Raw genomic sequence first — 18,844 nt, 5'->3', positions numbered from 1 at the left:
CACGTCTCCTTGCCATTGATTATGTTGTCCTCTGCCCACTTCTTTATCTGGCTTATTCTTGTTCAAGATTCGGTTCAGGTGTTATCTCCTACAGGAAGGTCCTCCTGTCTTCCTTTCACTGGTGAGGTATCTCACCCTTGTTCACCTACAGCACTCAGTGCACACTTTTGACTTATATCTGATCTTACTTAATTATAATTTTTTGTTATGGTGTCTGTCTCTCCTCTATAAATTATGAGCTGCCTGAAAGGATAGTGTGCGTTCATCAATTATTAATTTCAATGCCTGGCACATAGTAGGTGCTGCATAGTAAGGACCATCTGGGATAGAGTCTATAACACATAAGAATGACATAGTTGGAATCATGTCCCATCACTGATTTAGCCTTCCACTTTATGAAAGACCTAAAATCCACCCCTTGTCAATTTCTAGAGCCTAGATCTGCCCTGAACCCCATGACAGAAGACAGTTCCTTGATTTCCATTACTCTTTTCTCTAAGGACATCTTCCTTTCTCCCTTCCCTTCATCATCTCAGTTTAGAAAATATATTTTGGTGCCTACTTGGCTACATAGATGCTGGACTAAAACTGTGTCTTAAAATTAATTTGTCAAAAAAATTTCCTCTGCATTTTATTCTATTCATTTCTGCCAATTTCTTCAGAGAGCGAAGTTATCTTTGTGACTCAAAGCTTGAGGACTAGGAAAGGGGGTTGGAAGAAAATCTGTCTTTTGACATTTAAAAGTATTTGCTAAAATTAGAGAACAGTTAGCACTTCTGTTTAATAGTGAGCTTAGGCTACACACATTTATGAACATCCAAAATACCCCAGCTCTGTGTTCCTACTGGCCACACATACCTATACTATAAAAGGGAATAAATAAAAAGAAAGGAGGTACCCTGTTTTGTCATAAATACAGAGTTTAAGCTAAGAGGTATGCTGTTTCTTATTTTGAACAGTTGTTTTCTGCCTCTCACTCTCCTACCTCCTTTTCTTCCTCTTCCTTTTCTTTGTCTTCTTTTTTCCCATCTCTTTTTCCTTCTCTTGTTTTTCTTCATCTTCATTTCCATCTCTTTCTCCATCCCTATCTCCTTTTATTTCTCCTTCTTTTCTTTCTCCTTCCACATCTTTGCCTATTCTTCTTCATCCTCCTCCTCCTCCTTTATCTTTTCCTTCTCTTGTATTCAGAAGACACCTAAGTACATTCATTTCACAGTGCAGCATCCCAAAAGAAGTCTTAAAATGAACTACTATTTATGAAGAGACAAATGCCATGCTTGGTCTCTACTATGCCTTCTTCTTGGTGTTTTGACATGGCACCCTCCCTTCCTCCTGCTCACCAAATATCAAATGCTGTGTACAGTCTCCTTTTGTACATTCTTAGTTCCTTTTCTCTATGAACAAGCAGCACGCTTTTTTTCTACACAGTTTCAGGAGTGGTGACATGTAGATGTAAAAAGTTGCCAAATTCTAGTTATAGTTAACGGTATAGATCTGGAACAACAGAGTGGTGTGGATATGAGATGGATGGGAAGTTTGATTTTCAAACATGCTCATAACTTTAGGGAACAGATAGAAAACAAGCATGAAAGACACGGCAAACCACGGCTGAGTTTTTAAAATGAGAACATTTGAGGTTTAATATAACCAGTTTCACTTACTGCATACTGTTTATGTAGCAGGGACAACTCTGGATACTTCTTTTGCTTCTTGTCAGTTTGATTGGGTACTTATAACAACTCTTTGAGGTAAATACTTCTATTCTCATTTTACATGGAGAGAACTGAGGCTCTGAGTCATTAAGTGGATTCTAGATTTAAATCCACATATTTTAAAATCTGATGTTGTAGATTACAAAAATGATTACAATTCTTTATAGTATTTTCTATTAAGAGGTGGTGTCTATTATCTATCTTTTGAAAATGGCCTGGCTAATGACTTGCTTTGGCCAATGGAATGCAGCAAAAGTGATGTTGTAGTAGCTTGAGCCTATACTTCAAGAAGCCTTGCTTCTTCTCTCCTTCTTGGGACAGAGACATGTAAACGAGTCTGGGCTAGACTCCTGGAGAACAAGACAATATGTGGAGCAGAGATGAGCTATCTTACTGAGATACTTTAGGCCCACAGGCTTTAAGCTGAGATCAACCAAGCCTGGCCTAGATAAGCAGAATCCATCCAGCTAAGCCTGACCTAAATCCTGCCTTTTAGAACGCTGGGAGAGGCAAATTCACCAGGGGCCCTAAAAGATTCTACATGTTCTTCTGGAATATGCAAAGGTGACACCCTGACCATACCTTGCCTGGGCCATTTCTCAAGGTTGTATTTGTAGTAAGCAACTTGAGGAATGAGGTAATATTATTCCCCTCCAAGACAAAAAAATAAAACAAAAACAAAACAAAACAAAAAAACAGGCTTGCTTTGTAAAAAATAAAGTAAATTCCCCAATCTCAGTGTTCCATGGCTATCATGCAAAACTATTGCATGTGCAGCATCCATCTGGGTTCCTCTGTGTTTCCTCCATGGGATTCGGGAACCAAAAGAAACCTACACCAACATACTGACTAATGTTCATGCTGCTTTCCATGTCATAGTTAACGAAGTTCTTTGTTTCTGACCCAGGAGTCTTGTGTCTTCTGCCAAAAATCTAAGAAATAGTACAAGCTAACTCTTTAGCCTACAAATACAGTGAAATTTACTTGACATATATTTGTGAGTAAACAAATGGTTGTTGTTAATAAGCCACTGGATTTTTAGTGGGTAGCAATACACAACTGTTAAAAATGCCTGCAGTCTAACTTCTCTGCTAGTGGTATTCAACATGTGGTAAGTGATTTACAAATGTGTGAGATAATTTTAGGAGCTAAGTAAATTTTTTTCATTTAATTTTTACTATTACTAAAATGTTAACTATTTTTAGTTATCTATTAAGTAGCAAGTGATATCAATTTCCCATTTACAACACTTATAAAATTAAACTAAAAAGTGAATTAATCTAAAGGAAAGCATTAATGATAATTCAAAGTGTTATTTTTATAATGCAAAGACTACGATGACAGAACATAAATGACCGATTATTAGGAATCACTGTATACATCCATATTGCTTCTTATTGAAATAAATAGGATACCAAAAAGGATGCAAGGTTAACATTAAGGTAGGCTGGCAGATCCTGAATGATGCTATACTTCAGATACTGCTGAGAAAAAAAAGTTATCCTACCTTAAACCACATACATTTATGATAGTCTTTCTCAAATACCACCATTCAGGTAAAGAACTAAATGCTATTGGAAATATAAGCATTCTCTTGGAATAGGAAAAATATGCTTAAAATAAAAACAAATATTCAATTTCTATTAAATCAGAGGAAAACCAGATGTCATGGGGAGGAAAAGCTGTCCATGACTCTGGGTGTTATTATGACACTGCCCATTTCTCCTAGCATTTCTTCATAGTAAAAATGTTAGTCCATAACAATCATTCATCTTCATGCTCCAGACTGGCAAACTCTGAGTCATGCACAAAACTTATGAATAACTCAGAAGAACTATGAAGACTTCTTAAAGACAGCTGTGTTGAGAGATTCATAGAATATGTTAGCCTGAAAGGTACTTAACTATTCAACAAACTCCTTTATTTCACAGAAAGGAAGTAAGGACTAGGGAGGGGCAAAACTTGTTCAGAATCACACAGCAAATCAGTAGTGAGAGAACTAGACTCCAGATGTCCTATCTTTCCATTCAGCTTTCTTCCATGATTCAGTGTTCCCACTCCTCCGGGTGGTTCACTGGGTGAAACAGAGTATCTGACAGAGACGTAAACAGACTGGGATTCAGGAAAAGGCAGGTACCATTCCAGAAACTGCTTTTCCTCAGCAAAGAAAAGAGAAAGGTCTCTATACTCTTACTGTTACAGAGATTATATCTTGAAAATAAGATATTACAGGATGTTATATACAAGATGTTACAGGGCCCATATTATTCCCCTAAACTAATATTTCTCTTAAGCAGAAAAAAAAAAACCAAACTTCTTAAACAATAATGCTAAACCAACACATTAATGTCAATGTTTACCTGTTTACTCTCTTCCTTTTTGGACAAGGCTTTAGCTATACATGTTCTAAATTTCACTATTTGGGATCTTGATACCAATTAGACTTTCACATTTTGTAGAAAATTAAAGAACCAAGCTAAAGCTCCTTAAAATCTTTGCCTGCGCTTTGAATGTTGTCTATAATGATCTTAGACACATGTTAACACTCATAAATCCATCCAGAAGAAAATTCAGATTAGCACATACTTTACTATGCCTGCTATCACAGTGAAGATACAGAGGTCCATAGCATACCACATTTTCTGACCACTGGTCATCATCTCCATGTGCTCTTGGCACCCCAATTATAGAATATCCTACCATTCTTTCTTAAAAGGTGCTCTTGCTCCTTTGTTGCCTATCTCAGTGACTGGAACCACCATCTCCACACTTGCCCAAGCCAGAGACCTGGGCATTATCTGACTTTTCCCATTGCTTGATTTTCTGCCATTAATCAGCATCTACCCAGCCAACTGGGTAGATGCAAGTTTATCCAACTACATCCTGTCAATATGTCTTTGAGATCATCCCTCCTCACACTGACTCTGTCTATAAAACTTCCCTGGCTAGAAGCATCGTCACCCCTCCGCTAATGTACTGATATACTCCTATGATTGGCTGCCTGCTCTAAGTTGGGTTCCTTTGAAATCCATTTTATCTCACTGCCACTAAAATTAGCTAATTGAACTAACCAGATCTTATCACTGGCTTTGTAAACACCTTCAGTGTCCCATACATTCAGGATAAAAATCTGAGCTCCTTAGCAGTCCTTACAAACCTCTCTGAGATCTTACCTGTCTCCACATTTCTAGCTTAATCTTCTGTAACTGTCCATTTTCCTAATATTAAATTACTTATAGTTCCTCCTGATTGTGCATGCCTCCCCCACACCCCCCATGGAGCATTCACACATTGTCCACCCCTCCCTCAATTGTTCTTTTCTTAGTTACCTCCTATTTATCAAACTTAGTTCCAACATGGATCCTTCTAGGCAGCTTGGTATTATTCTTCCGTTCCCAGGCTGGGTAAAGTGGAATGAGTCCTCTCATTTGATTCTGTACAAAGTTCCCTTGTAGCACATTTCATGTTAAATGTACCTTTTAAGAAAATTTTGTGTGTACATAGTATATATATTTATGGGGTACATGCGATATTTTTGATACAATCATGCAATGCATAATAATCACATCATAGTAAATGGGGTACCTAACATCTCAAGTATTTATCCTTTGTGTTACAAACAATCCAATTGTACTCTTTTCATTATTTTAAAATGTACAATTATTAATGACTATAGTCACTGTTGTCCTATCAAATACTATATATTCATCAGTGTTTAAGTGCCTCTCTCACAAACTGTAGCCTTCTTGAGACTTAAGATTATTTCTGTCAGTCCACATCTAGTATAGTATTTCTCAACTCTAGCTTAACAGTGGAATCACTGGGAAATTAAAAAACTACATCCCAATGCTCAAGCTTCACTCTAACCTGACTAGACTCTCAGAGGTAGAGCAAGACATGCTCCTTGCCTAAGACTTTGAACCTGGCTGTTTCCCCTTCCTGAAAATCTCTTTTCCATATGACTCACTCCCCTTTCTTTAAGTCTTTGTTTCAGATGTCGCTTTTTCAAAGAGGTCTACTCTAGTCACTCTAGTTAAACTTATTAGCACCTTTCCTGTAAGCTTTCCAATCCTTTAATTAATAGCATATATCATTCTGCTATGTAATACAATTCACTTTTTCAATATAGTTATTGTTTACTGTCTGCCTCCCCAAATGCAGAAATAATCTATTTTGTTTGCTAATATAGCATTAATGCCTGCCACATAATAGGTGTTTATCTATCTTTCTACCTATCTATATCTATTTATCAATCTTTCTCTAAAAAGAATGAATCAATTATATTTATAATCTGTTTTTAGCAGAAACAGATGTTTATGAAGTCCTGAAAGCCTGCAGAAGTGAAGCTGATTAATTATGCTTCTAGGAATCAGAAAACACTTCACTGAGGAGATGATGATCAAGCTGAGCCTTGAAGGATTTTCTAGACAGAGAAAGAGGGTAAGTTATTGAAATAAAGTGTCTAGGTAAGCACCAAGCTCAGAGTACAACAAATTGCAGTCACTTAATAAGGTCCTGTTAACACCAAAAGACAATTCAGGCAGAGGGAACAGCAAGTGCACAAAAATGAGAAAAGGCATAAACTCTTTGGGATGGGTGAGGTGTGCAAGTAACGAGGATAAAGGTTGAATTGATCATTTTTGGCTATATTAGATAATTTATTTATTAGGTAGTTTATTTCTGCAAATGACACAAAGAATCTACGTGGATTTTTAGTATCTTAATTCTTGTAGATTTCCCTACAATATTAAAAACTGTTAGAGCTGCTTACTATCATTGATATACTTATGGCCCATATTTTCTTATTAGTTTTCATATATACTTTGTGATATGGTTTGGCTGTGTCTCCATCCAAATCTCAACTTGAATTTTATCTCCCAGAATTCCAGTGTGGTGTGGGAGGGACCCAGGGGGAGGTAATTGAATCATGGGGCCAGTCTTTCCCGTGCTATTCTGTGATAGTGAATAAGTCTCAAGAAATCTGATGGGTTTATCAGGGGTTTTGGCTTTTGCTTCTTTCTCATTTTTCTCTTGCTGCTGACATGTAAGAAGTGCCTTTCACCTCCTGCCATGATTCTGAGGCCTTCCCAGCCATGTGGAATGGTATGTCCAATTACACCTCTTTTTGTTCCCAGTTTGGGGTATGTCTTTATCAGAAGTGTGAAAATGAACTAATATGGTAACTTGGTAAGATAAGTGGGATGTTGCTGAAAAGATACCCAAAAATATGTAAGTGACTTTGGAGCTGACTAACAGGCAGAGGTCGGAACAGTTTGGAGGGCTCAGAAGAAGACAGGAAAATGCGGGAAAGTTTGGAACTTCCTGGAGACTTGTTGAATGGCTTTGCCCAAAATGCTGATAGATATATAGACAATAAGGTCCCAGGTGAGGTGGTCTCAATGGAGATGAGGAACTTGTTTGGAACTGGAGTAAAGGTAACTGTTGTTATGTTTTGGCAGAGACTGGCAGCATTTTGCTCCTGCCCTAGAGACTTGTGGAACTTTGAACTTGAGAGAGATGATTTAGGGCATCTGACGGAAAAAAAATTTTAAGCAGCAAAGCATCCAAAAGTTGATTTGAGTGTTGTTAAAAGCATTCCATGTGAAACGGAGCATAAAATTTCAGAAAATTTGCAGCTTGATGATACAGTAGAAAAGAAAAATCCATTTTTTGAGGAAAAGTTCAAGCTGGCTGCAGAAATTTGCATAACTATCCAGGAGCCTAATGTTAATCCCCAAGACCACAGGGAAAATGTCTCCAGGCCATGTCAGAGACCTTCATGGCACCCCCTCCCATCACAGGCCCAGAGACCCAGGAAGAAAAAGTGGTTTGGGGGCCAGGCCCAGGGTCTCTGTGCTGTGTGCAGGGGATTTGGTGCCCTGTGTCCCATCCACTCCAGCTGTGGTTGAAAGGGACCAATGTAGAACACAGGCTGTGGTTTCAGAGGGTGGAAGCCTCAAGTCTTGGAAGCTTCCATATGGTGTTGAGCCTGCAGGTGCACAGATGTCAAGAATTGAAGTTTCAGAACCTCTACCTAGACTTCAGAAGATGTATGGAAATGCCTGGATGTCCGGGCAAAATTTTGCTGCATGGGGGAGGCCCTCATAGAAAACCTCTGCTAGGGTGGTATGAAAGGGAAATGTGGGGTCAGACCCCCCACACAAAGTCTCTACTGGGGCACTAGCTAGTGGAGCTGTGCAAAGAGGGCCACCGTCCTCCAGACCCCAGAATCATAGATCCACCAACAGCTTGCACTGTGTACCTGAAAAAGCTTCAGACACTCAATGCCAGCTGTGAAAGCAGCCAGGATGGTGGCTGTACTCTGCAAAGCCACAGAGGCGGAGCTGCCCAAGACCATGGGAACCCATCTCTTGCATTAGTGTGACCTGGAAGTGAGACCTGGAGTCAAAGGAGATCATTTTGGAGTTTTAAAATTTGACTGCCCCACTGGATTTTGGATTTGCATGGCCCTGTAACCCCTTTGTTTTGGCCAATTTATCTCATTTGGAATGGCTGTATTTACCCAATATCTGCAACGCCATTGTGTCTAGGAAGTAACTAGCTTCCTTTTGACTTTAAAGGCTCATAGGCAGAAGGGACTTGCCTTGTCTCAAATGAGACTTTGGACTGTGGACTTTTGGGTTAATGCTGAAACAAATTGAGAATTTGGGGGACTGCCGGGAAGCCATGACTGGTTTTGGAATGTGAGGACATGAGATTTTGAGGGGCCAGGGGTAGAATTATACGGCTTGGCTGTAACCCCACCCAAATCTCAAATTGAATTTTATCTCCCAGAATTCCCACATGTTGTGGGAGGCACCCAGGGGGAGGTAATTGAATCATGGTGGCCGGTCTTTCCCAAGCTATTCTTGTGATAGTGAATAAGTCTCATGAAATCTGATGGGTTTATCAGGGATTTCCTCTTTTACGTCTTTCCCATTTTTCTCTTGCCACTGCCATTTAAGAAGCGCCTTTCACCTCCTGCCATGATTCTGAGGCCTCCTCAGCCATGTGGAACTATAAGTCCAATTAAACCTCTTTTTGTTCAAAGTTTTGGGTATATCTTTATCAGCAGCATGAAAAATGAACTAATACACCTTGCATTATTCATGTTTATGTGTGGGTGTGTTTGTGTGTGTGTGTCTTTCTTTTCTACACAACTAATCCTAACCTTTGGTAGTATAAAAAGGGTTCCATGATTTTTCTTTTGTAAAAATATAGTTTTTCAATAAGACCTTAGCCAATTGCACTTTTATTTAAAACTCAATAATACACAGTGCCAAAAGTTTATGGTTTCCTGTGAGAAGCAGTATAAAAACTATTGTGGTTTTTGCTGAAGAGGAAAGAAAAACTTTCAATAGTTCTATTGCTAAACTATAATGAAAGATTAGTAGTAATTAATCATGCAATGAAAAGAGGGGAGGGAGAACATTTCAAGAACAGAATATATGTGCAAGGGCCCAGAAGCATGAGAAAGTATGACCAGTGTGAGGATGTTAAGTATATGTTGCTATAATATGGTAAGAATATGGGGAGATTGGCAAGGTGAATCTGTGGGATATGGATATGACACTTAAGTCGCTTAAGTGATAAAGGTTATGATATGCTGAGGAGTTTGGAGTACATCATAAAGTATTGGGCAGCCATAAACTAGGGAAGTATTCAGGAAGTAGGTAGAAGAACAGACCAGTTAAGTGGATTCCTATAAGAATAATTGAGGCAGGGATGATAAAGGGCTAAATTAAAGCAATGTTAATGCAGACAGAGAATAACAGATGGAGGCATACTTGACAGTACTTGGTGGCTGGTGGAATGTGGGGGCTGATGGAGAATGAGATGTCTGGGATAAATCCCAAATTTCTGGTTTGAGCAGCTGAGTGCCTGGAAGGTGCCACTCACCATGAAAGTGAGTATAAGAGAAGGAGAGAAAAGATGATGAGCAAGTTTTGTGCATGTAAAGTTTGAGATCCTGTAGAATATGTCTTGTTGGCAGACTTCTAGAAATCAGGGGGAGGAACTGGGCTACTGATTTAAATGAGGAAATAGCATGAGCACTTTCAATCCTCACTAATCGATTAAAGTGTGTATTTCCAAATGGAATATACCAAGGGTTTGCAGTAATATGCTGTGGGTTTCATCAAGCCTCAGACATTTTCCTGGATCATAAATAATGCTTAAGATATGGAGAAAATGTATATTAAAACAAATATAAATAATCTAAGGCCTGGACTAAAAAATTTGCATGGATTTTTAAGATAAAACCCGTCTCCAAACAAATTGCTAACTCTTTGACTTGTACTTACAGTCTTAATCTCAAACTACATTACCTCTTACACACACTACATTAGCTCTTGAGACATGCGTCCGCCCTCATCCGTCTTTGGTCCTCTGGTGGAAACATTTAAACAAGACTGCATTAAAGCAGTTCACAGGCTCTGTGTGATTTGGGTCCCAGTGAGCAGCCCATTCAAGAGGTCAACCTATAAGAATTCAACACACCTTCTAGCTGCAAGTAAAAGGCAGCAAGCTGCTGCTGTACTCTCATTCAGCTCTGTCTCCTCGTATTTTGAAAGACTGAAAGAATCCCCGTTGAAACACTAAAATGTGGAAAGGAACAGCAAGCTATTTGGACATTATAGTTCCTTTGGCATGAATATAGTATTTTGGTTTCAATTTCATCCTTACCCTATGCAAGATAAATCATTCACTTCAATTCACTTTAGGAGTCGCCTGCTAAGGGGTCAGATGCTTCTTTTATATTCAGTTGTTACCTGCTGCCTGCAAAATACACACAATAAAGTATAAAAAATTCCTTTTATCATCAGGTAGTCTAAATGTAAAGAATACTCAGAATACTGTGTTCAACTAATAGAGTTTCAGTAGCAGAGAGGGTATTTTCAGAAGTGCTAACATCAGTTAATGAAAGATCTTCTGTTGAGAGAAGCATGAAAAAGCCATTCTGTCTTTGCACAAAATGACTCCAGTATTTGTGGTTAAACAGCTGCTCTCCCTTTTTTTATGGTGGAACTCATTATTTTATTTCCTTTTACAAATATTTGACGAATTGAAGAACCACGTAGGCAAACAATAATTATGAGTTCAGTAGTCTTTTTTCAGTTAGGAATTTTCCTTTACTGACCTATGATATAAATTATGACATGAACACAAAAGACATTCCATCTTTGGAAGTCTGGTGGAGTTGGTTTTTCTCTCTCTCATTTTCCTCATTCCAGCCAGGCCTTTCTTAGTAAAAGAAAATCTTATCACCATATACTATATTTATTTCCTCTATAAACCATTCTTGTGATTATTCCTCCAGCATTACGACTATATAATATAGATGTTCATTTTCCCTAAAGGAACATGGAAAGAGGGTAAAAGTCATTTTAAAGAAATTATTGGGCACAAACTATGGGACAACTCTGCTAAGCTATTTCTCAAATTTAATTTAACTTTAAAAATATGATAGACGTTACTATTCCAACTTTATAATGTCTCTCATGCAAAATCTATGCTGAATTTCAAGAAAAATCTGAGTATTAATTATTTTTAAAAGTTAATTTAGCACCTGTAATTCCAGCACTTTGGGAGGCCAAGGTGGGCGGATCACAAGATCAAGAGATCAAGACCATCCTGGCCAACACGGTGAAAACCCATCTCTACTAAAAATACAAAAATTAGCCAGGCATGGTGGCATGCGCCTGTAGTCCCAGCTACTTGGGAGGCTGAAGCAGGAGAATTGCTTGAACTCAGGAGGTGGAGGTTGCAGTAAGCCAAGATTGTGTCATTGCACTCTAGCCTGGGACACAGTGAGACTTGGTCTCAAAAACAAAACAAAACAAAAAAAAAAGAAAGAAAGAAAAGAAAAAAGCTAATCTAGCCATCTTTTAAGGGAAAACTGTTTTAAAAATATCAACGTTGATTTAGTGCTCATATTCCCAAATAAAGAAATTAGAGCTCTCAGTTAAAGTAACTGGGACCTACTAGAAAGTGGCAGGACTATGATTTAAATTCAGGCCTGTCAGACAAGAAAGAAAGGCTAGCAAGATAAAGTTAGGTGAGATGAACTATAGCTTTAAATTCTATCTGAAAAGCTGAATTTGATTGAATAAATATTTGAAAACCAGGATAAGTTCTTGAGTAGAAAGGCAAGGTAATAAAAATTATACTTTAGAAAGATTCATTAAGTTTATCAGGGACTTGAATTGCAGGGATCAAAATTATACAAATCTTGAAGGTGGCAAATATATATATATTTTTTAACTTAAAATATATATGTATTGTACTACTAAAAAGTCCTAACTACTACAGCGTTAGGACTATATATATATTTTTAGGGAAAACTCTTTTAACTTAAAATACATATATATGTATATATTTTAAGTTAAAATACATATATATGTATATATTTTAAGTTAAAATACATATATATGTATATATTTTAAGTTAAAATACATATATATGTATATATTTTAAGTTAAAATACATATATATGTATATATTTTAAGTTAAAATACATATATATTTTTAAGTTAAAATATATATATTATGTATATGCATATATACATATACATATAAATACATACATATATCATATACATACATACATATATATATAATACATATATACATGTATTTTAAGTTAAAAGTCAATGTTTTCCAAAATAATAATACTATAATTAACGAAGTATAACCATAATTACATGGTGGCAATAAATTATGGGCCAGTTATAGACATAAAATTATATATATTTCTATATATTAACATCTATAGCTCTATCTATAGGTCTATCAATGAATCACAGCAGCAAAAAACTGAGGAGTGACTTTACAACCTTCCTACTAAAGACTATTTCATAAATTATGAGACTAGATGTCCTGTTCAAATAAGGTCAAGATGAACAAAAAGAGTCTTGAATGGGAATGGCAGAAAGTGGGATTTAGACTGGACACAATCTTATCCTTGCAGATTAGTACAGGTGTTGTAGTAAGTAGTTCAGCTAAGGGTCAGGTGTCTTCCTGATTCTATTTCATCTTTCCTAAAGGAGCTGCCTAATATCAGATGCTGTCAAGAGTAAGAAATGTCAATTTCATGGTTTTGCTTATGCTGACCCAATAAAAGAAAGTAATGAGAACTTCAAGCTTCCTTTTGAGGTCTGTTCTAACCTGATGATTTTGTCATTTTTACGCTTCGTTTCATCAGTGAAATACTCAGAATGGTGGCAGATCCTATCAATGACAGTTCAGTGGTCCCAGATCTTTCAATTCCAACTAAGATAAGATTGTTCTTAAGTGTATCTGAAAGCAGCATGGCCGATCTGCTTTACATGGCAGCATATGAATATAAGCATTTGCTTCTAATTCCACCCACCACTGCTCCCTCTCCCTATTGCTTTTAAAAGCATCTGCTATCACAGACGCAGAAGATATGAACAACTGCTTTGTTTGAAAGAGCTGCATTTCATGTCTGTAATCTCTTTAAAGTAAAACTCAAGTCCACTTTCAGGTAACTCCAGTGAAATGAAGAGAGGAATTCTTACAAGGTCCATTTTTGTTTTAAGGGTTAAGTATGAAAGAAAAACTTGCTACCTTAATAAACCCTAATGTTATGGTTTTTGACTATATGTTTGATGTATGCAAAAGAATACATGTAATGTAAGGGAAAGTCTTGAAGCACAGTAATGAAATTAACATGAACGTTAAAACCTCAATGATAAATATTCTTGTATGGGTTCTGCTTCATTCTTGTATCTCTATATCTCTTATGATTTAACAACTCTCCTAAATTTTTTAGCACTCCTTTTTTCATTTTATGGTTTTAGTATATGTATACAAAATCTACCTCGAAATATTAATATATTGTTTAAATGTGCTTGTTTTTGACCTTCATAAAAGTGTTATCATACTATATATCATTTTCCTGGACTTGCTCAACATTATGATTCCATTCGATTTTATGTTTCAAAGATTCATTCATGTTTATTTTTAATGCTATATATTATTGTATTACGTGAATATTCCATAAATTATATTTTTATTCTCCTGTTGATATAAATTTGTATTGTGTTCACATCATGTTTTAATTTTTCCTTTTAGAAACAAAGCTACTATGGGCAATGGACATTTACAATAATTTCTATATGGTATATATATCTAGGAGTAAAATTGCTAAGTCATAATGTTCAGCTTTATAAAATAATGTCAATTTGTTTTCTAAAATAGCTATACCCACCAGTAGTATAAAAGAAACAACCTCAATAACATTTCACAGTATCAGGCTTCCTAATTTTATACCTATATAATTGAGTATCAAATGGTATCGGGCTTAATTTGGATTCCTTTCTTATATGTGAGGTCTGGCATTTTGTTATACTATACATGTATTCACTATTTGTTTACCTTTTCTTTTGAAATGTTTGATGATGTCTGTTGAACATTTTTCTGTTGTATTATTTATTTTTATTTTTATTGACCTGCAAGAGTTCTTCATACATTCATAGCTCAATATAATCTCAGCTATCTTGGATCAAGTGATCCTCCAGCCTCAGGTTCCCAAGTAACTGTGACTACAGACGGGTGTCACCATGCCTGGCTAATTTTTTTTTTTTATTATTATTTTGTAGAGATGGGTTCCTGCTATGTTGTCCAGGCTAGTCTCAAACTCCTGGCCTCAAGCAATCTTCCTGCCTCGGCCTTCCAAAGTGCTGGGATTACAAGCCTGAGCCGCTGTACCTGGCCCAGCATTCCTTTAATGTAGTTGAGTTCAACATCTTTCAATTATTGGTTCATGATTTTTTAAAGATACGCTTCCTAATGACAGAGTCATAATAATATTATGCTATATTTTTTCTAAAATGTTTAATATTTTGCCTTTTTATGTATTTAATCAAAAGTTTGTTCATTTTTATGTATGTGAGATAGGAATTAATTTAATTTTCCGTATTATATATAGTTGTCCCAGCACTATTTAATTAACTCATTAAATCCTCATATATGAGGTAGGTAGTATTAGGATTACTTTTTTAATAATAAGGAAATTGAGGCATGAATAGGTTAGTAAATTGGCTCTAGAACTGGTGAACTTACCTTCTGTTTCAAGGTCCTTTTGTTTGTTTAGTGGATATGCTTATCTAATCCTGAAACCACACTGTTTTAGTATAATTGATATCTGTTAGGTCATGTACCCCCACCTGACTCTTCTTCTTGGGAGTATCATGGGTATTCCTTACCCTTTGCTCTTCTCATGTACATTTTCATCAGGTTGTCCAGCTCCTCAGAAAGTCCTGTTAAGATTTTTGCAGGAATTGCATTGAATCTACAGATCAATTTGGAAGGAATATCTTTATCATACTGAATATTTATATCCATGACCACAGCACGCCATTGTATTTAAGTCTTCTTTGGTAAATTTCAATAAATGTTTATACATCCTTTTTTGCATATATTTAGTTTGATTAACTCCTATATAACTTATTTTGTTGCTGTTGTTTTATTTGTATTTCACATGGAGATGGTCCTCCATACTACTAGAAATAGCAGTGCCTTGTTTAAATCTTCTGTAACTTTAGTAATTTTTTAACTCTTGACGTTAAAAGATATCTTATAGGGTTAACGCTGTGGGCTTACACCTGTAATCCTAACACTTTGGGAGGCTGAGGTGGGTGAATCACTTGAGGCCAAGAGTTTGAGACCATCCGGGCAACATGGTGAAACCCTGTCTCTACTAAAAATACCAGGGATGATGGTGCATACCTGTAATCCCAGCTATTTGGGTGGCTGAGGCAGGAGAATTGCTTGAACCTGGGAAGTGGAGGTTGCAGTGGGCCGAGATCGTACCACTGCACTGCAGCATGGGTGACAGAGTGAGATTCTGACTCAAAAAAAAAAAAGTATTTTGTAATTCATTGTTCATTGTGATGGTGGATTTATTACTTTCTCTATGTGTTCTGTTTCTGTTTATATACATTAAGGATATTTTATTAAATACGCATAAATTTACAAAGTACATTTATGAAATAAGCATGTTATGATTATATCATGATCTTCTTTAACTCTAATAGTCTATTTTGTCTTGAAGTTGATTTTGCCTGACATTTATAAGCTACCTCAGCTTTATTTTATTTAGCATTTGCCTAGTACATATTTGTTCCATTTGTTAACTTTCAAACTTTTTGAGTCTTTATATTTTAGGCTCATGTATCGTCGTTTCTCAGCCTTTTGGCTAAGATCAAGTAAGTGTAGGCTTGTGTCTCATCAAATGGCACATTAGGTGGACTTTAAAAATCATTTAAATGTCAATTTTCATCTTTTAACTGGAAAGGTTAATCTATTTATATTTGTATGAGTATTGTTATATTTGAAATTATTTTTTTTTGTTTTTGTCATACACTTTTGCTTTATATTCGTTATTGACTTTTTTGATTGATTAGAAGTTTTTATATATTACATTTTATTCCCCTACTAATTTGACATTTATACACTATTTCTAATCTTTTAATGGTTACCTCTTAAATTTTGTCATACATTCATATATTAATAAAATGTAAAGTTTATTTATTTATTTATTTTTTATTTTTATTTTTTGAGACAAAGTCTTGCTGTCTCCCAGGCTGGAGTTCAGTGGCGCAATCTCGGCTCACTGCAAGCTCCGCCTCCCGGGTTCACACCATTCTCCTGCCTCAGCCTCTGGAGTAGCTGGGACTACAGGTGCCCACCACCACACCTGGCCATAAAATGTAAAGTTTATTACTATCTTAACCAATGCTTTGCCATCTCCATCCTCCAAAAAAGTACAAAGACTTGAAATCTGATTACTCCTGTGATAATACAGTAATCTTATCTTTGGTTTCCCACCTTGATGGGTTTTCAAAGCTTATCAGTGAAGTCAGAAAACTCAATCGCTTTTTTGCAGACACTTGAATCATTTTCTTCAAGGGAAATTTAACCTCCTAATATTTTACTGTTCACTGCTCCCTAGTCTAGTTCAGGTCACTGTTTTTATGGGAGAGTGTAAGAAGTACATATCCAGGTGACAACTTTTTGTCTGTGCAATTTGAGAGGAAAAATCCCTTTCAGCTATTGTGATTAGAACTTGAGTTACAGAGCAAGAAAATCCCAAATTTATTTTCTTTGGCCTATGTGTTCTGGTTTTAACTGAGAAAACATCTGAGTCTTTCTGCCACTGATTATGTTCATTTCTCTCCCTCATAGGTATTTTGTGGGAGAATTTCTGATGAAAAGAAGGTACTCAAGACTGCTCTCATTCCATCATTATACCTGACATCTCTGTTACACATTCCCATGACCCCTGAGCCAAAATTTATGGGAACATACCACTTCATATATCCCTAGAAGTCACATTATATTAAACATTTAACAATGTATAAGTCATGAAGTTTGAAAAATGACAAGAAAGTGAGTAAATTTTATTTATTTATTATCTTTTTTTTTACTATTAAAACAGTAAATCAAGCTTCATGATGTATGTAGCCTACTATATAAATGTTTTTCTGTCATGACTTTTTTTCTCATGAACGTTTATTTTCACAAACGAAATAATATATTTATTCTTGTCAAGATTTAGATGTGTTTTTCTGGTTTTTAAAAACGCAGTTCTGGCATTTAAATGTCCCCAGTACATCTGATAGCAGACTTGCTCCAAGCTCCCAATATCACTGTGTGGGCAGGTTTATTCCTTGGTCAGATTCACTCCTGCAGTGATCAGCAAAATACTCCTAGAATTTGGCTTTCACTCCCATGAATCTAAAGAACTCCATGAAAACCATGTTCATTATATTATGCAGTCCTTGCTATTTAGCTCTATTCTTACTGGTTTTAAAAAAATAATCAATTGCATTTTTGTAAAGAAATTGGTATTATTTTTCTCAGGAGCCCCACTGCTTCATGCCTCCTTACAGCTCACCTGAACCATGGTGATCATAACTGGATTTGGCTTTCAATCACTCTTCTTTTCAGTGCACTTCCTATTATGATAGCATCACTCCTCTGCTTAACAAGCCCAAACATTTTAGGATGACCTACATAGTGGTGTGCTTTGTGAATGCCAGGACCCCAGCATCATTCCTCTTCATTCCTCCCACACACACTGTTCCAGGCTCACCAAATTTATTGACATTCCCTAAATATGCCTCACTATTCTGCCTCTCTTTTCAACTAACATTTACTGAGCACCTACTATGTGCCAAACACTGGAGATACAGAGAATAAGAAGATGCAGTTTCACTCCTCAATCCATGCTGTCTCCCGTGTTTAGAATAACCCTCTAGCAACTCCTACTAATCTTCCAAAACCTACTCACACATCATCTTCTTTTCAGCCCCAGCCCCAACCACCTCATTTGCACAATGAATCATCATTCTTTTGTATTCTTAGTGTTTCTATGATGGTGGCAAGATAATTAGAACTTGGGTTTGCATTACTAAATTTTTTCTTACTCCCCAGTTCCAAACAGGTAGCTATGATTTATCCCTTGCCTCTGGATTCTGATGAGGCTCAGGACACACTCAACCTGAGTTTACAGACTCTGAAGCCCTTTTGTCAGAGGCATTTGAACCAGAGCAACTCCATTTTAAATACGGGCTGGGTAAAATGAGGCTAAGACCTGCTGGGATGCATTCCCAGTAAGTTAAAGCATTCTAAGTCACAGGATAAGATAGGAGGTTGGCACAAGATATAGGTCATAAAGACCTTGCTGATAAGACAGGTTGCAATAAAGAAGCCGGCCAAAACCCATCAAAACCAAGATGGTAAACTTTTTCTAGAATGTTTGAAAAAAAAAAAAAAAAACATAAAAAATGGGCAACTAGCAGCCTTTGGGGCTGCTTTGTCTGTGAAGCAGCCATTCTTTTATTCTTCTACTTTCTTAATAAACTTGCTTTTACTTTACTCTATGGACTCGCCCTGAATTCTTTCTTGCCTGAGATCCAAGAACCCTCTCTTGGGATCTGGATCGGGACCGCTTTCTGGTAACATCTTTCTGGCAACCACAGAAGGGACAACAGTGAGGAAACCCCTGACCCAAAGACTAACTTCGGGTAAGTGGTGGGGTCTGGTAACACTTTCAAAGTACTATTCTAGGTATCCTGACTTTGGAGAGGGAGTGGAGAGGTTGT

At 36.6% G+C, this 18,844-nt stretch overlaps 1 protein-coding gene across 15 annotated transcripts in view; it reads right to left on the bottom strand.

The window, feature by feature from the left end:
- Nucleotides 1–18,844, bottom strand: part of DLG2 (discs large MAGUK scaffold protein 2) — a 2,190,999-nt gene that overhangs the window by 1,116,946 nt on the left and 1,055,209 nt on the right. The window lies entirely within an intron of this gene.

The sequence above is a fragment of the Nomascus leucogenys genome, chromosome 15 (assembly GCF_006542625.1).
Source record: "Nomascus leucogenys isolate Asia chromosome 15, Asia_NLE_v1, whole genome shotgun sequence".
NCBI lineage: Eukaryota > Metazoa > Chordata > Mammalia > Primates > Hylobatidae > Nomascus > Nomascus leucogenys.
The sequence above is the reverse complement of the archived record's forward strand: the minus strand, read 5'-3'. Positions and strand labels throughout refer to the sequence as shown.